Source organism: Mercenaria mercenaria, chromosome 17 (genome assembly GCF_021730395.1).
Source record: "Mercenaria mercenaria strain notata chromosome 17, MADL_Memer_1, whole genome shotgun sequence".
NCBI classification, from domain to species: Eukaryota; Metazoa; Mollusca; class Bivalvia; order Venerida; family Veneridae; genus Mercenaria; species Mercenaria mercenaria.
Genome location: NC_069377.1, coordinates 43,830,706 through 43,839,669, shown reverse-complemented (window position 1 = coordinate 43,839,669; position 8,964 = coordinate 43,830,706).

Genomic DNA, 8,964 nt, shown 5'->3' with positions numbered 1-8,964 from the left:
AAACCGTGTCCAGTAGTGGAAATTGGCCCCAGGCATGTCACAGGTAAAAGTTTATCTGTGCATGCTTCATTGATCGCTTGATCGGTACTTGATTGGGTAGTGGAGAAACTATTATAATTATGTTTTTTACTCTTTGGAAGTGTTATAAAATGATCAGAACATTGTTGGTTTTGTTAAGTAAATCTTAAAATGAATCTGAAAATTGAAACATGATGGTTGTATTTTGTTTTTACATTAAGGCACATTCCCCAAATTTATTAAATTGATAGATATTTATCCTATCTTTTTATTTTACAACAATTATGAATTTGAAACTACTGTATCAATTTTACTCTTTTGGGTCCAATAACCTTACTTAAAAACTCTCGTAGTTTTAAAAGTAGTTTCTCAGTAAATCTTACAAAACGCATCTAAAACTCGTTACTTATGAGGGGTTTTATACATAAAAATATCATTTAATATGTGCTGTGATGTTACAGTTTGTAGTCAAAGAAGTATAAAAACATTCGGCCATTTTGCAAATAGGATACCCTTAATAATTAGACTAGCCACTAGACTGATAATTACGATATTTCTATGATTTTTTTTCTTTTTTATGTTCATAGAGACAAAGGCCAGTCTATTCTAGAGATGTTAAAATTGTAATATTGGACATAGTATATAGACTGGCTCAGTTCACTACATGAAATCATAAAAATGTGAAAAAATTATCATAGTCTAGGAGCTAGTCTACTTAATAATCATCTTAAAACTTCAATATTTTTTTCAACTGGGTATCATACAGAAAAATAAGTCCATACACTGTGACTGTACAATCATACATACATTGAAAAGGCTTGATGAAATAATTAAAAAGTAGACTTTTCCTTAAATATATAATACATTCATGCATCCTTAAAGGTGTTTCAGGTAGCAGGAAAATGCATCTTTTCATGTGCCATATTAAAAAAAATTCGCAGTCGGGAGGGGTATCCCCTCCCGAACCCACCCCAGGTTGGGCCCCCCCAGCAAACAAATCCTGCACACGGGCCTTGAAAATTAGACCCATCGTGAAAATCACCACAAAAGCCGATAATACGTTTGGCCAGGTAAATCGGCTGTCGAGACTGTTCGCTAGTTTTTTATGTAATCAAATAACTGCACATTTATTATTATGTCGTGAGCGGTGTCCAACTAGCTTAGAATCTTATGCCAGCTCGAAGATCGAAATTCAACTTGATAACTTATCGAATTTTGATCCTAAGCTACACCTGAAGATCGAAAAACGTCAAATTGCAAAATAGCTTTTAATTTCGGGCCAGCTCAATGATCGAAATTTATAATATTCCAAAAGCCAAATTTCGATCTCGTATTGAATGAACAGCCTGTTCCAAGATTGATATTGAAATGAAAAAGTCAAATATCGAGCAAGCAATTAGTGTTGAGCCATCTCGAAAATCGTACTTCAAATTTTGAAAAGCTGAATTTCAGTATAATACTGAAACTGCGATCTGCTCAAGATTCAAAGATTAAAAATATCAGATAATATTATTTTAGTTGGCGATATAAACGAAGATCAGTTAAATGTAACAAATCGTAAATTTAGAGACATACTTATTCTTAATAATATGACAAATGTAATCAATACACCAACTCGAATAACACACAGTACAAGCACCTTAATTGATGTAATTGCATTAACAAATACTGTAATACCGCTGGATTCTGGAGTTTTTGAAACGCCGTCAAATATAAGCGATCACTTTGCTACTTATGTTTATGTAAAAAGCAGTTTTCAGACCAGGACATGTTACACCCGCCGAGAGTGGAACTACCACCATGCCGATTTTGAAAAGTTAAATAACTCGATAAACACCACTGATTGGTCAGCTCTTAACTCAGACTCTCTAGACGTAGACACATCTTTTTTTGAAAAAACATTTTTAGATCTAGCTAAAACATGCAATCCTACTAAAATTATACAAATCCGCCCCAATGACAGACCTTGGTATAATTCATTTATTCGTACTACATCTAGGAAACGTGATCGTTTAAAGCGAATTGCTATCCAGTCTGGGAAACCATCAGATTGGCAATGTTACAAGAAAATAAGAAATCGTGTCAATAATATGAAAAAACACCTACGCGAACAATTTTATAATACTCTTGAATTTTCCATGAATGATTTAAGTTCTACAAATCCTAAACAGTACTGGAAAACAGTAAAAATGCTAGTCAAAGAAAATTCTAAAGCCGAAGAAGAAATTCCGCCCCTTGAAAACGAAAATCATGACACAGCTATTTCTGACGTAGATAAAGCTACATTTTTAAACGATTACTTCGTATCAGTATCAACTCTCGACGATTCCAATTCTGTTCTACCTGAGTTTGTTGCAAAGTCTAATACAACTCTTTCCCACTTCACTATTTCTGAGCAAGACGTAATTGACGTTTTAGATAACTTAGTTGTCAACAAAGCCCGTGGGCCTGATGGTATTAGTCATAAAATGTTAAAGGGATGTTCGAAAACCATAGCTAAGCCACTTTGTACTTTATTCAATAGATCTCTCATCGTAAATAAATACCCGTCTTCATGGAAAATTGCTAATGTAATGCCGCTTAATAAGAAAGGAGAAAAATCTTTACCATCTAACTATAGACCAATTTCTTTGATCAGTTGCGTAGGTAAAGTAATGGAACGAGTGATTTTTAAGTATTTGTACAATCATCTAAACACCAATAATCTTATATATAAAAATCAGTCAGGATTTCTTCCTGGTCACTCCACTGTATACCAACTTGTAGATATATATAACCAGATCTGTACATCTTTAGACGAGAAGAAAGCAACCTGTATGGTTTTCTGCGATATATCGAAAGCTTTCGACCGAGTTTGGCATAAAGGCCTTATATTTAAACTGAAGCAGTATGGTATTTCAGGAAACTTGGTCAATTGGATAACAGATTACCTGGAAAATAGATCGCAAAAAGTATTTGTAGGGCAATCGTTTTCAAATAATAGGTTATTAACTGCAGGCGTACCTCAAGGATCGGTCTTGGGCCCTCTTTTATTTCTTGTATACGTAAATGATATTGCTGATTCTGTTATAAGTACCGCTAGACTATTCGCTGATGATAGCTCACTTGCTATATCTTCACCAGACTCCGTTTATATAGAAACTGTTTTAAATTCAGATCTAGAAAAAATTTCCAGTTGGGCAAATCAATGGCTTGTAAAATTCAATCCTTCTAAAACTGAAGTCATGTTTTTCTCCTTTAGAGATATAGCTCAACCTTCGTTAACCTTTGATAATACCCCTCTAAACTTCGTTGACGATCACAAACATCTAGGTCTTACAATAAGTCATGATGGCTCTTGGCACACCCATATAAACAATATCACTTCCTCAGCTTCAAAAGTACTCGGCTCGATGAGAATGTTAAAATTCAAAGTTAAAAGGTCTACTCTTAACAACATTTATTTATCGTATCTAAGACCTCTACTCGAGTATGCTTCAGTTGTATGGGGTAGCTGTACTCAATATGAAAAGGACACTATAGAAAAACTTCAATATGAAGCAGCTCGCATTGTTACTGGTTTGACTCGTTCCGTTTCCATTCAAAATTTATTAACTGAAGTTGGCTGGGTTTCTCTTGCAGACCGTAGAATTATGCAGAAATTAATATTAGCTTATAAAGGAAATAACGGACTGCTTCCAGATTACCTTATAGACATTTTTCCACCAACAGTTCACAATTCTAACAACTATGAACTTAGAAACAACACTAATTTTGTAACATTGCCTAGACGTCTCGAAATTTACTCAAAATCAGTTATACCCGATTCAGTAAAACTATGGAATAACCTTGACCTCCCGACACGCAATGCTAACACACTTACATCTTTTAAGAGCAAATTGAAGAGTAAATTTAAATCTCCAATTGTTCCGTCTTTTTATCTAATAGGAGAACGATTCTATAATGTAGTTCAAACTCGTATTAGAAACCGATGCAGCAACTTAAACAATGATTTATTTTATAACCATTTACGAGACTATCCCGATTGCTCTTGTGGACATGGTATTGAAGATGCGGAACATTTCTTTTTTAAATGTAGCCATTATGCCGATGCTCGTCGATTGTTATTTATCAATACTCGAAGATTTCATCCTCTTAGTACTCACAAATTACTTCACGGAATTGATTCCCTTACTATTGAGGAGAACAAATCTTTGTTTTTAGAAGTACAAACTTATATAAAAAATACACGTCGTTTCGCTAGCACTGCCTCCTGATCTTTTGACTATATATCTGTTTAGAAGGCTCTGGGCTGGGCTGGATGTGGGTATTCTGCAGCGGATGCGATGAGGTGCACTGATTGATTTTACGCTTGTCTGTGTTAGTTTTATTGTTGTTGTTTTTTTTTTCTTTCGATTGTTTTTTCCCTGCTTTTCTTCTATTAAATTTACTGTCTTAACTCTTCTTCTATATAAGTAAGTTTATAACTTAAAATTATATTTTGTTAAGCATATATATTTTTTCCATTCCAGACCAAACAAAAATCCGCCATTTAGTTTAATCTAACATTAAATTGACAGCCAGGGACGGACCGATTTCTAATGTTGGTAAAACTTGTGGTCCAACCCTTTTGTATTATCGCACATTCGCAAAGTTACTGAATACTTCCTAATGTACAGTAGTAATATATATGTCTTGTATAATGATAGTTTGCTATTGTATATATATATTTACATATGTATCTGTATAATAGTGTCTTGATGTACATTACCATAATGTCTTGTGTGATGATTACAATAAAATATGATTAAACTAAAAAAACTAAAAATCGTGCAAGATCGAAAATATCGAAATTCAAGTTTTTATGCCCCCGGCATCTACTGATGCGGGAGGCATATAGTGATTTTCGTCCGTCCGTCCGTCCATCCGTACGAGGTTAACTAAATGGGACCGTTTCGTCTAGCATCAATACCCCTTACTAGAATGACTTGATACTAATGCTGATGTAACCTGTGACCATTCCTCATCTTCAGACATCACCTGACCTCAGTTTGACCTTGACCTTGAACTTGACCTCGTTTTGGACTTAGGTTGCATTGTATCGACAAGAATGCCACGGGTGGGGGGAGGGGCGGAGGGGCAGCAAGCGTTTATTGAACACAGCTCCTTGTTAAAAATCTAAATAGATTATTCTCGGTATTATATTTCAAGCATGCTCGTATTTTCAAAGCAATCGAATTTAAAATTGGTATTGAATATGAAACTATCTTTTAAACAGCCAGCTTCCGGGAAAACTCAGTACTGGTGTCATATAATCATATGAGAAGTCCTGGTCGTGACCCCTTTCACGGATGCTCGAACCCACGACCCCTGGGTTGAGCGGCCGACACATTATTCACTGGACGACCGCTCCCCTCAAAATATTTGAATTTCGGTCATCCTGCTGGATCTAATTTCAATTCTGCCTCGAAATTCGACGAATTCTTTTTATTTTGATTTCGATTTCCGAGTCTGTGCGAAATTCAAAGTAAGCGAAATTCAACATCATCCTTTCAAAATTTGAATTTTTATTTTCTACTTCTAACTTGCCCAAAATATGCCGCCTTAAATTTCAACGTTTCTGTTTTAAATTTTGAACTTCGATCCTTAAGCTGTTTAAAATTGACTATTGGCTGTAAACAAATCATATTGTGGAGCGTCCACTAATTTATAAATCCGTACATGTGTGCTGTTTAGCGGGTGAGAAGATATCAGTCTTTACCGTTAAGGAGCTTAAATTCCGTAAGAATTGACGGAAACATACGGGAATGTTCGAGTCTTTCCGATAAGGAAAAAAAAACCTATACTCATCTGCAAAATGCTTAAAAAAGACCATTTTTTTCTTCACCTAGAAAACTGAAATTAGTATGAAACAATAGCTCAATGAATATAGATTACTAAGTCGTTTGCAAAGGTCTTTAAGCACACATAAGAATCTATTTATTCTTTGTTAAACAGAAGAAATGTCAGCAAATTATCCATATTTTAGATAGACAGACATAAAGTATACGCAAAAAAGACCATTTTCTTTAAAATTCATTTTTAAAATAAAATATTCGTAAGAAAGACAATGCATTGAATATTATCACATCGTTTGCAAAGCTAAAATACCTATAATACTTTTTCCATGAATTTAAATAAAGTAAAGGGCTCCTTCTTTGCGCTATATAAAATATTTTCACTCGTGTGAAAAATCGATGGGTCTAATTTTCCCATATGGAGGAATTGTCAAGGTACTGAATTTTTATTCCGTTTTTTAAATAAAATATAGATTACTACATAAATCTTCTACCTATATGTAGTTCGTAATACGTCATTTACAGCACAGTAGTCATCTTACACTCCCGTGGATTTTTCCAGCACCGGTAAAAATACCGGAAATCCCCGTCTGGTATGCAAGAATTATAAATACACTTTTGATGTAAGTTCAGCTTCTGTTAAATGGTTTGGTACGACCCTGCATGATCCACTGTGCCCTCGTGAAATTATTACGCCCGACGTATAACCGCCCATCGTGCATAAATAGTGTTAAAACACTCTTTTGCTATAAATTATTTCTTAAGTAAATATTTGAGAATAGAAAATGTTTTTCTACTGTATTTATTTACGGATATAATGATATAACTGCATACACTATTTACTATGATTTTTTTTTCAAAACTGTGTGAGATTGCAGATATAACGGTAAAATTCGGTGACACTTCATAAAATCAAGGAACTATGTGAAGAGTTGGGGAGCAGTGTTTGTGTCTAATCTGGATATGAAACGATAGGTGAACTCTATACAGTCCTCCATAGAAGAGGTCTGGACCAATGATGCCGCCACCTCCCTTGTGGGATGCCTTGTTACTTTAAGGTATTAGATCACTAACAGAGAACCTCCTTTTTGAAAAGTATTCAATTCCTACCATAAACCTACTTTTACTGCAATTCTTAGTGGGGCGTAGGTTCAAGCCCTACTGGGACCAATTTTTTTCTTTATTTTCCTTTTTTTTCTAGTAAGTTTTTACTTGTATAAAAATGGAAAAAGATGAATCTTATAAGCGATTTCTTGGTGTTCAAAGTGAATTTACTACTTAAACAGAAGGGGTAGAGTTACACATCTTTTTTGAGTTACACACGGTGAAAGTTCTCTATTTTCCTTTCACTCTTAGATTATATATTGTGGAAGAAATTTAGGTAGGTTTTACGTCTGCCCTAAGGTTATTTTTAAATGGGGTAAGCAAAATTCAAAACAGAAACACAGCATTCGACGTTAAAGAATGAATTCTGTCTCATTAAATCCGTTTACTTGAGGCACCATAGAAAAAATGATATTGACATTTTTATTTTGTGTTTTATAATTGCTTACCAATAGTTTGATGTTTCTTTTATTAAAATTAATGGTAAAATGAGTTCTCTGCAAACGTTTTGGATAGTGGCTATCACTTTGAAATTTGTCTCTACTTGAGCTTGAGGAGATACCATAAGTTATACAACATTTATAAAAAACGGCACGGTAAAAGTTGTTTAAAAATTGCAAAATAGTGCAAAACACGGTTACCTTTCAGAATATACCAAGCAAAGGCCATTTTGTAAACATTACTATTAGTGATCTAATACCTTAAGATTACACTGTGCATCGCGTGGTTAGATGGTGTCCTAACACCATATTGGGCAAACCAAAACATGTCCGGAATTAAGAAATAATATATCTCATCCAGTGATTTGTGGTTGAATAAAATCATTGTTTGGAGTTCACATGCGAAGGAATTATATCACGAGGGCGCAGCCCGAGTGATATACTAATACGCATCTGAACGACAAACAGTGACTTTATTCAAGAGCAAATCGCTAAATGAGATATATTATTTCGATTCTAACACGTTACCAAGGATTTTTAAGTAGATCTTCGACGACGTCTATCAAATATTTGTTTGTTTTTTGTTGGTTTCTTTTCCAACGCGCCACTATGCCGTTTGACGCTATGACGTAATAATTGTGACGTCAGAACAGTGAATTGTTGTAAAATAACACACAGTTTTCAGCCTTCTTTGTTTAATAGGAAAACAAATCGGGTCGTGTTAGAATACAGGTTTTACCATTGAAGAAGCATTCTCTGCCTACAAAAAGCAATTAAATGCAACTGAGTTGCAGTCGTTTTGAAAGCTACTCATTCTAAATTATTGATCGAAAATCAATTTTTTATGTTTACTAAAATGACCTTGAACCAAGCTAGATCTACCTAAAATGAAACAAACAAAAAATGGTCTCAGTGCTTAAGTAGTAACAATGTTTTTTTACCTTGACCTAAGCAACCCAAAATACATCTTAAACCATTGTCTCCACGCAAGCTTCCTAAATTCCAAGTATGGACACAATACCCTATTCCTCAGTGAATTTATTGAGCAGCCTGAAACAATCATTTCTATTTTTAGTAGCAGCAACCTTGACTTTGACCACAGTGACCGAAACGCATATAACATACAACTGTTTCCAAGAAAGCTATATATGTGCTAAGCTTGGTCACATGGACGGTGCGTTTGTTTGACAATGATACTCTAAACATAAGGCTATCGTATCTTTATGCCTTGTAGCGGTCCATGGCATTGCGTTTAAGGACTGCGTGTTGAATACGTGCACACATCAAACTTTGTCTTGAGTCATGGCTTGCACATGTTGAATAATAGCATGGTGTTGCTTATATCAAGATGTTAAAGAAGTTTGTTTTATTTCATCGTGTCAAATAAATCGCATAGCGCAGCGCGTTTTCCCTTTGATGGTCATTTACGACATACTGCTCAATATACCAGTTCCAAGGGCGGGTCTTTTGCTAAGCAAACAAACATAAAGCTAGCATCTGCATGGTTCCATGGTCTCATCAACATAAAGTGCAGGAAATATTCTAAAGTATGTGCACGTAAATACCACCACCCTTAATATCGAACG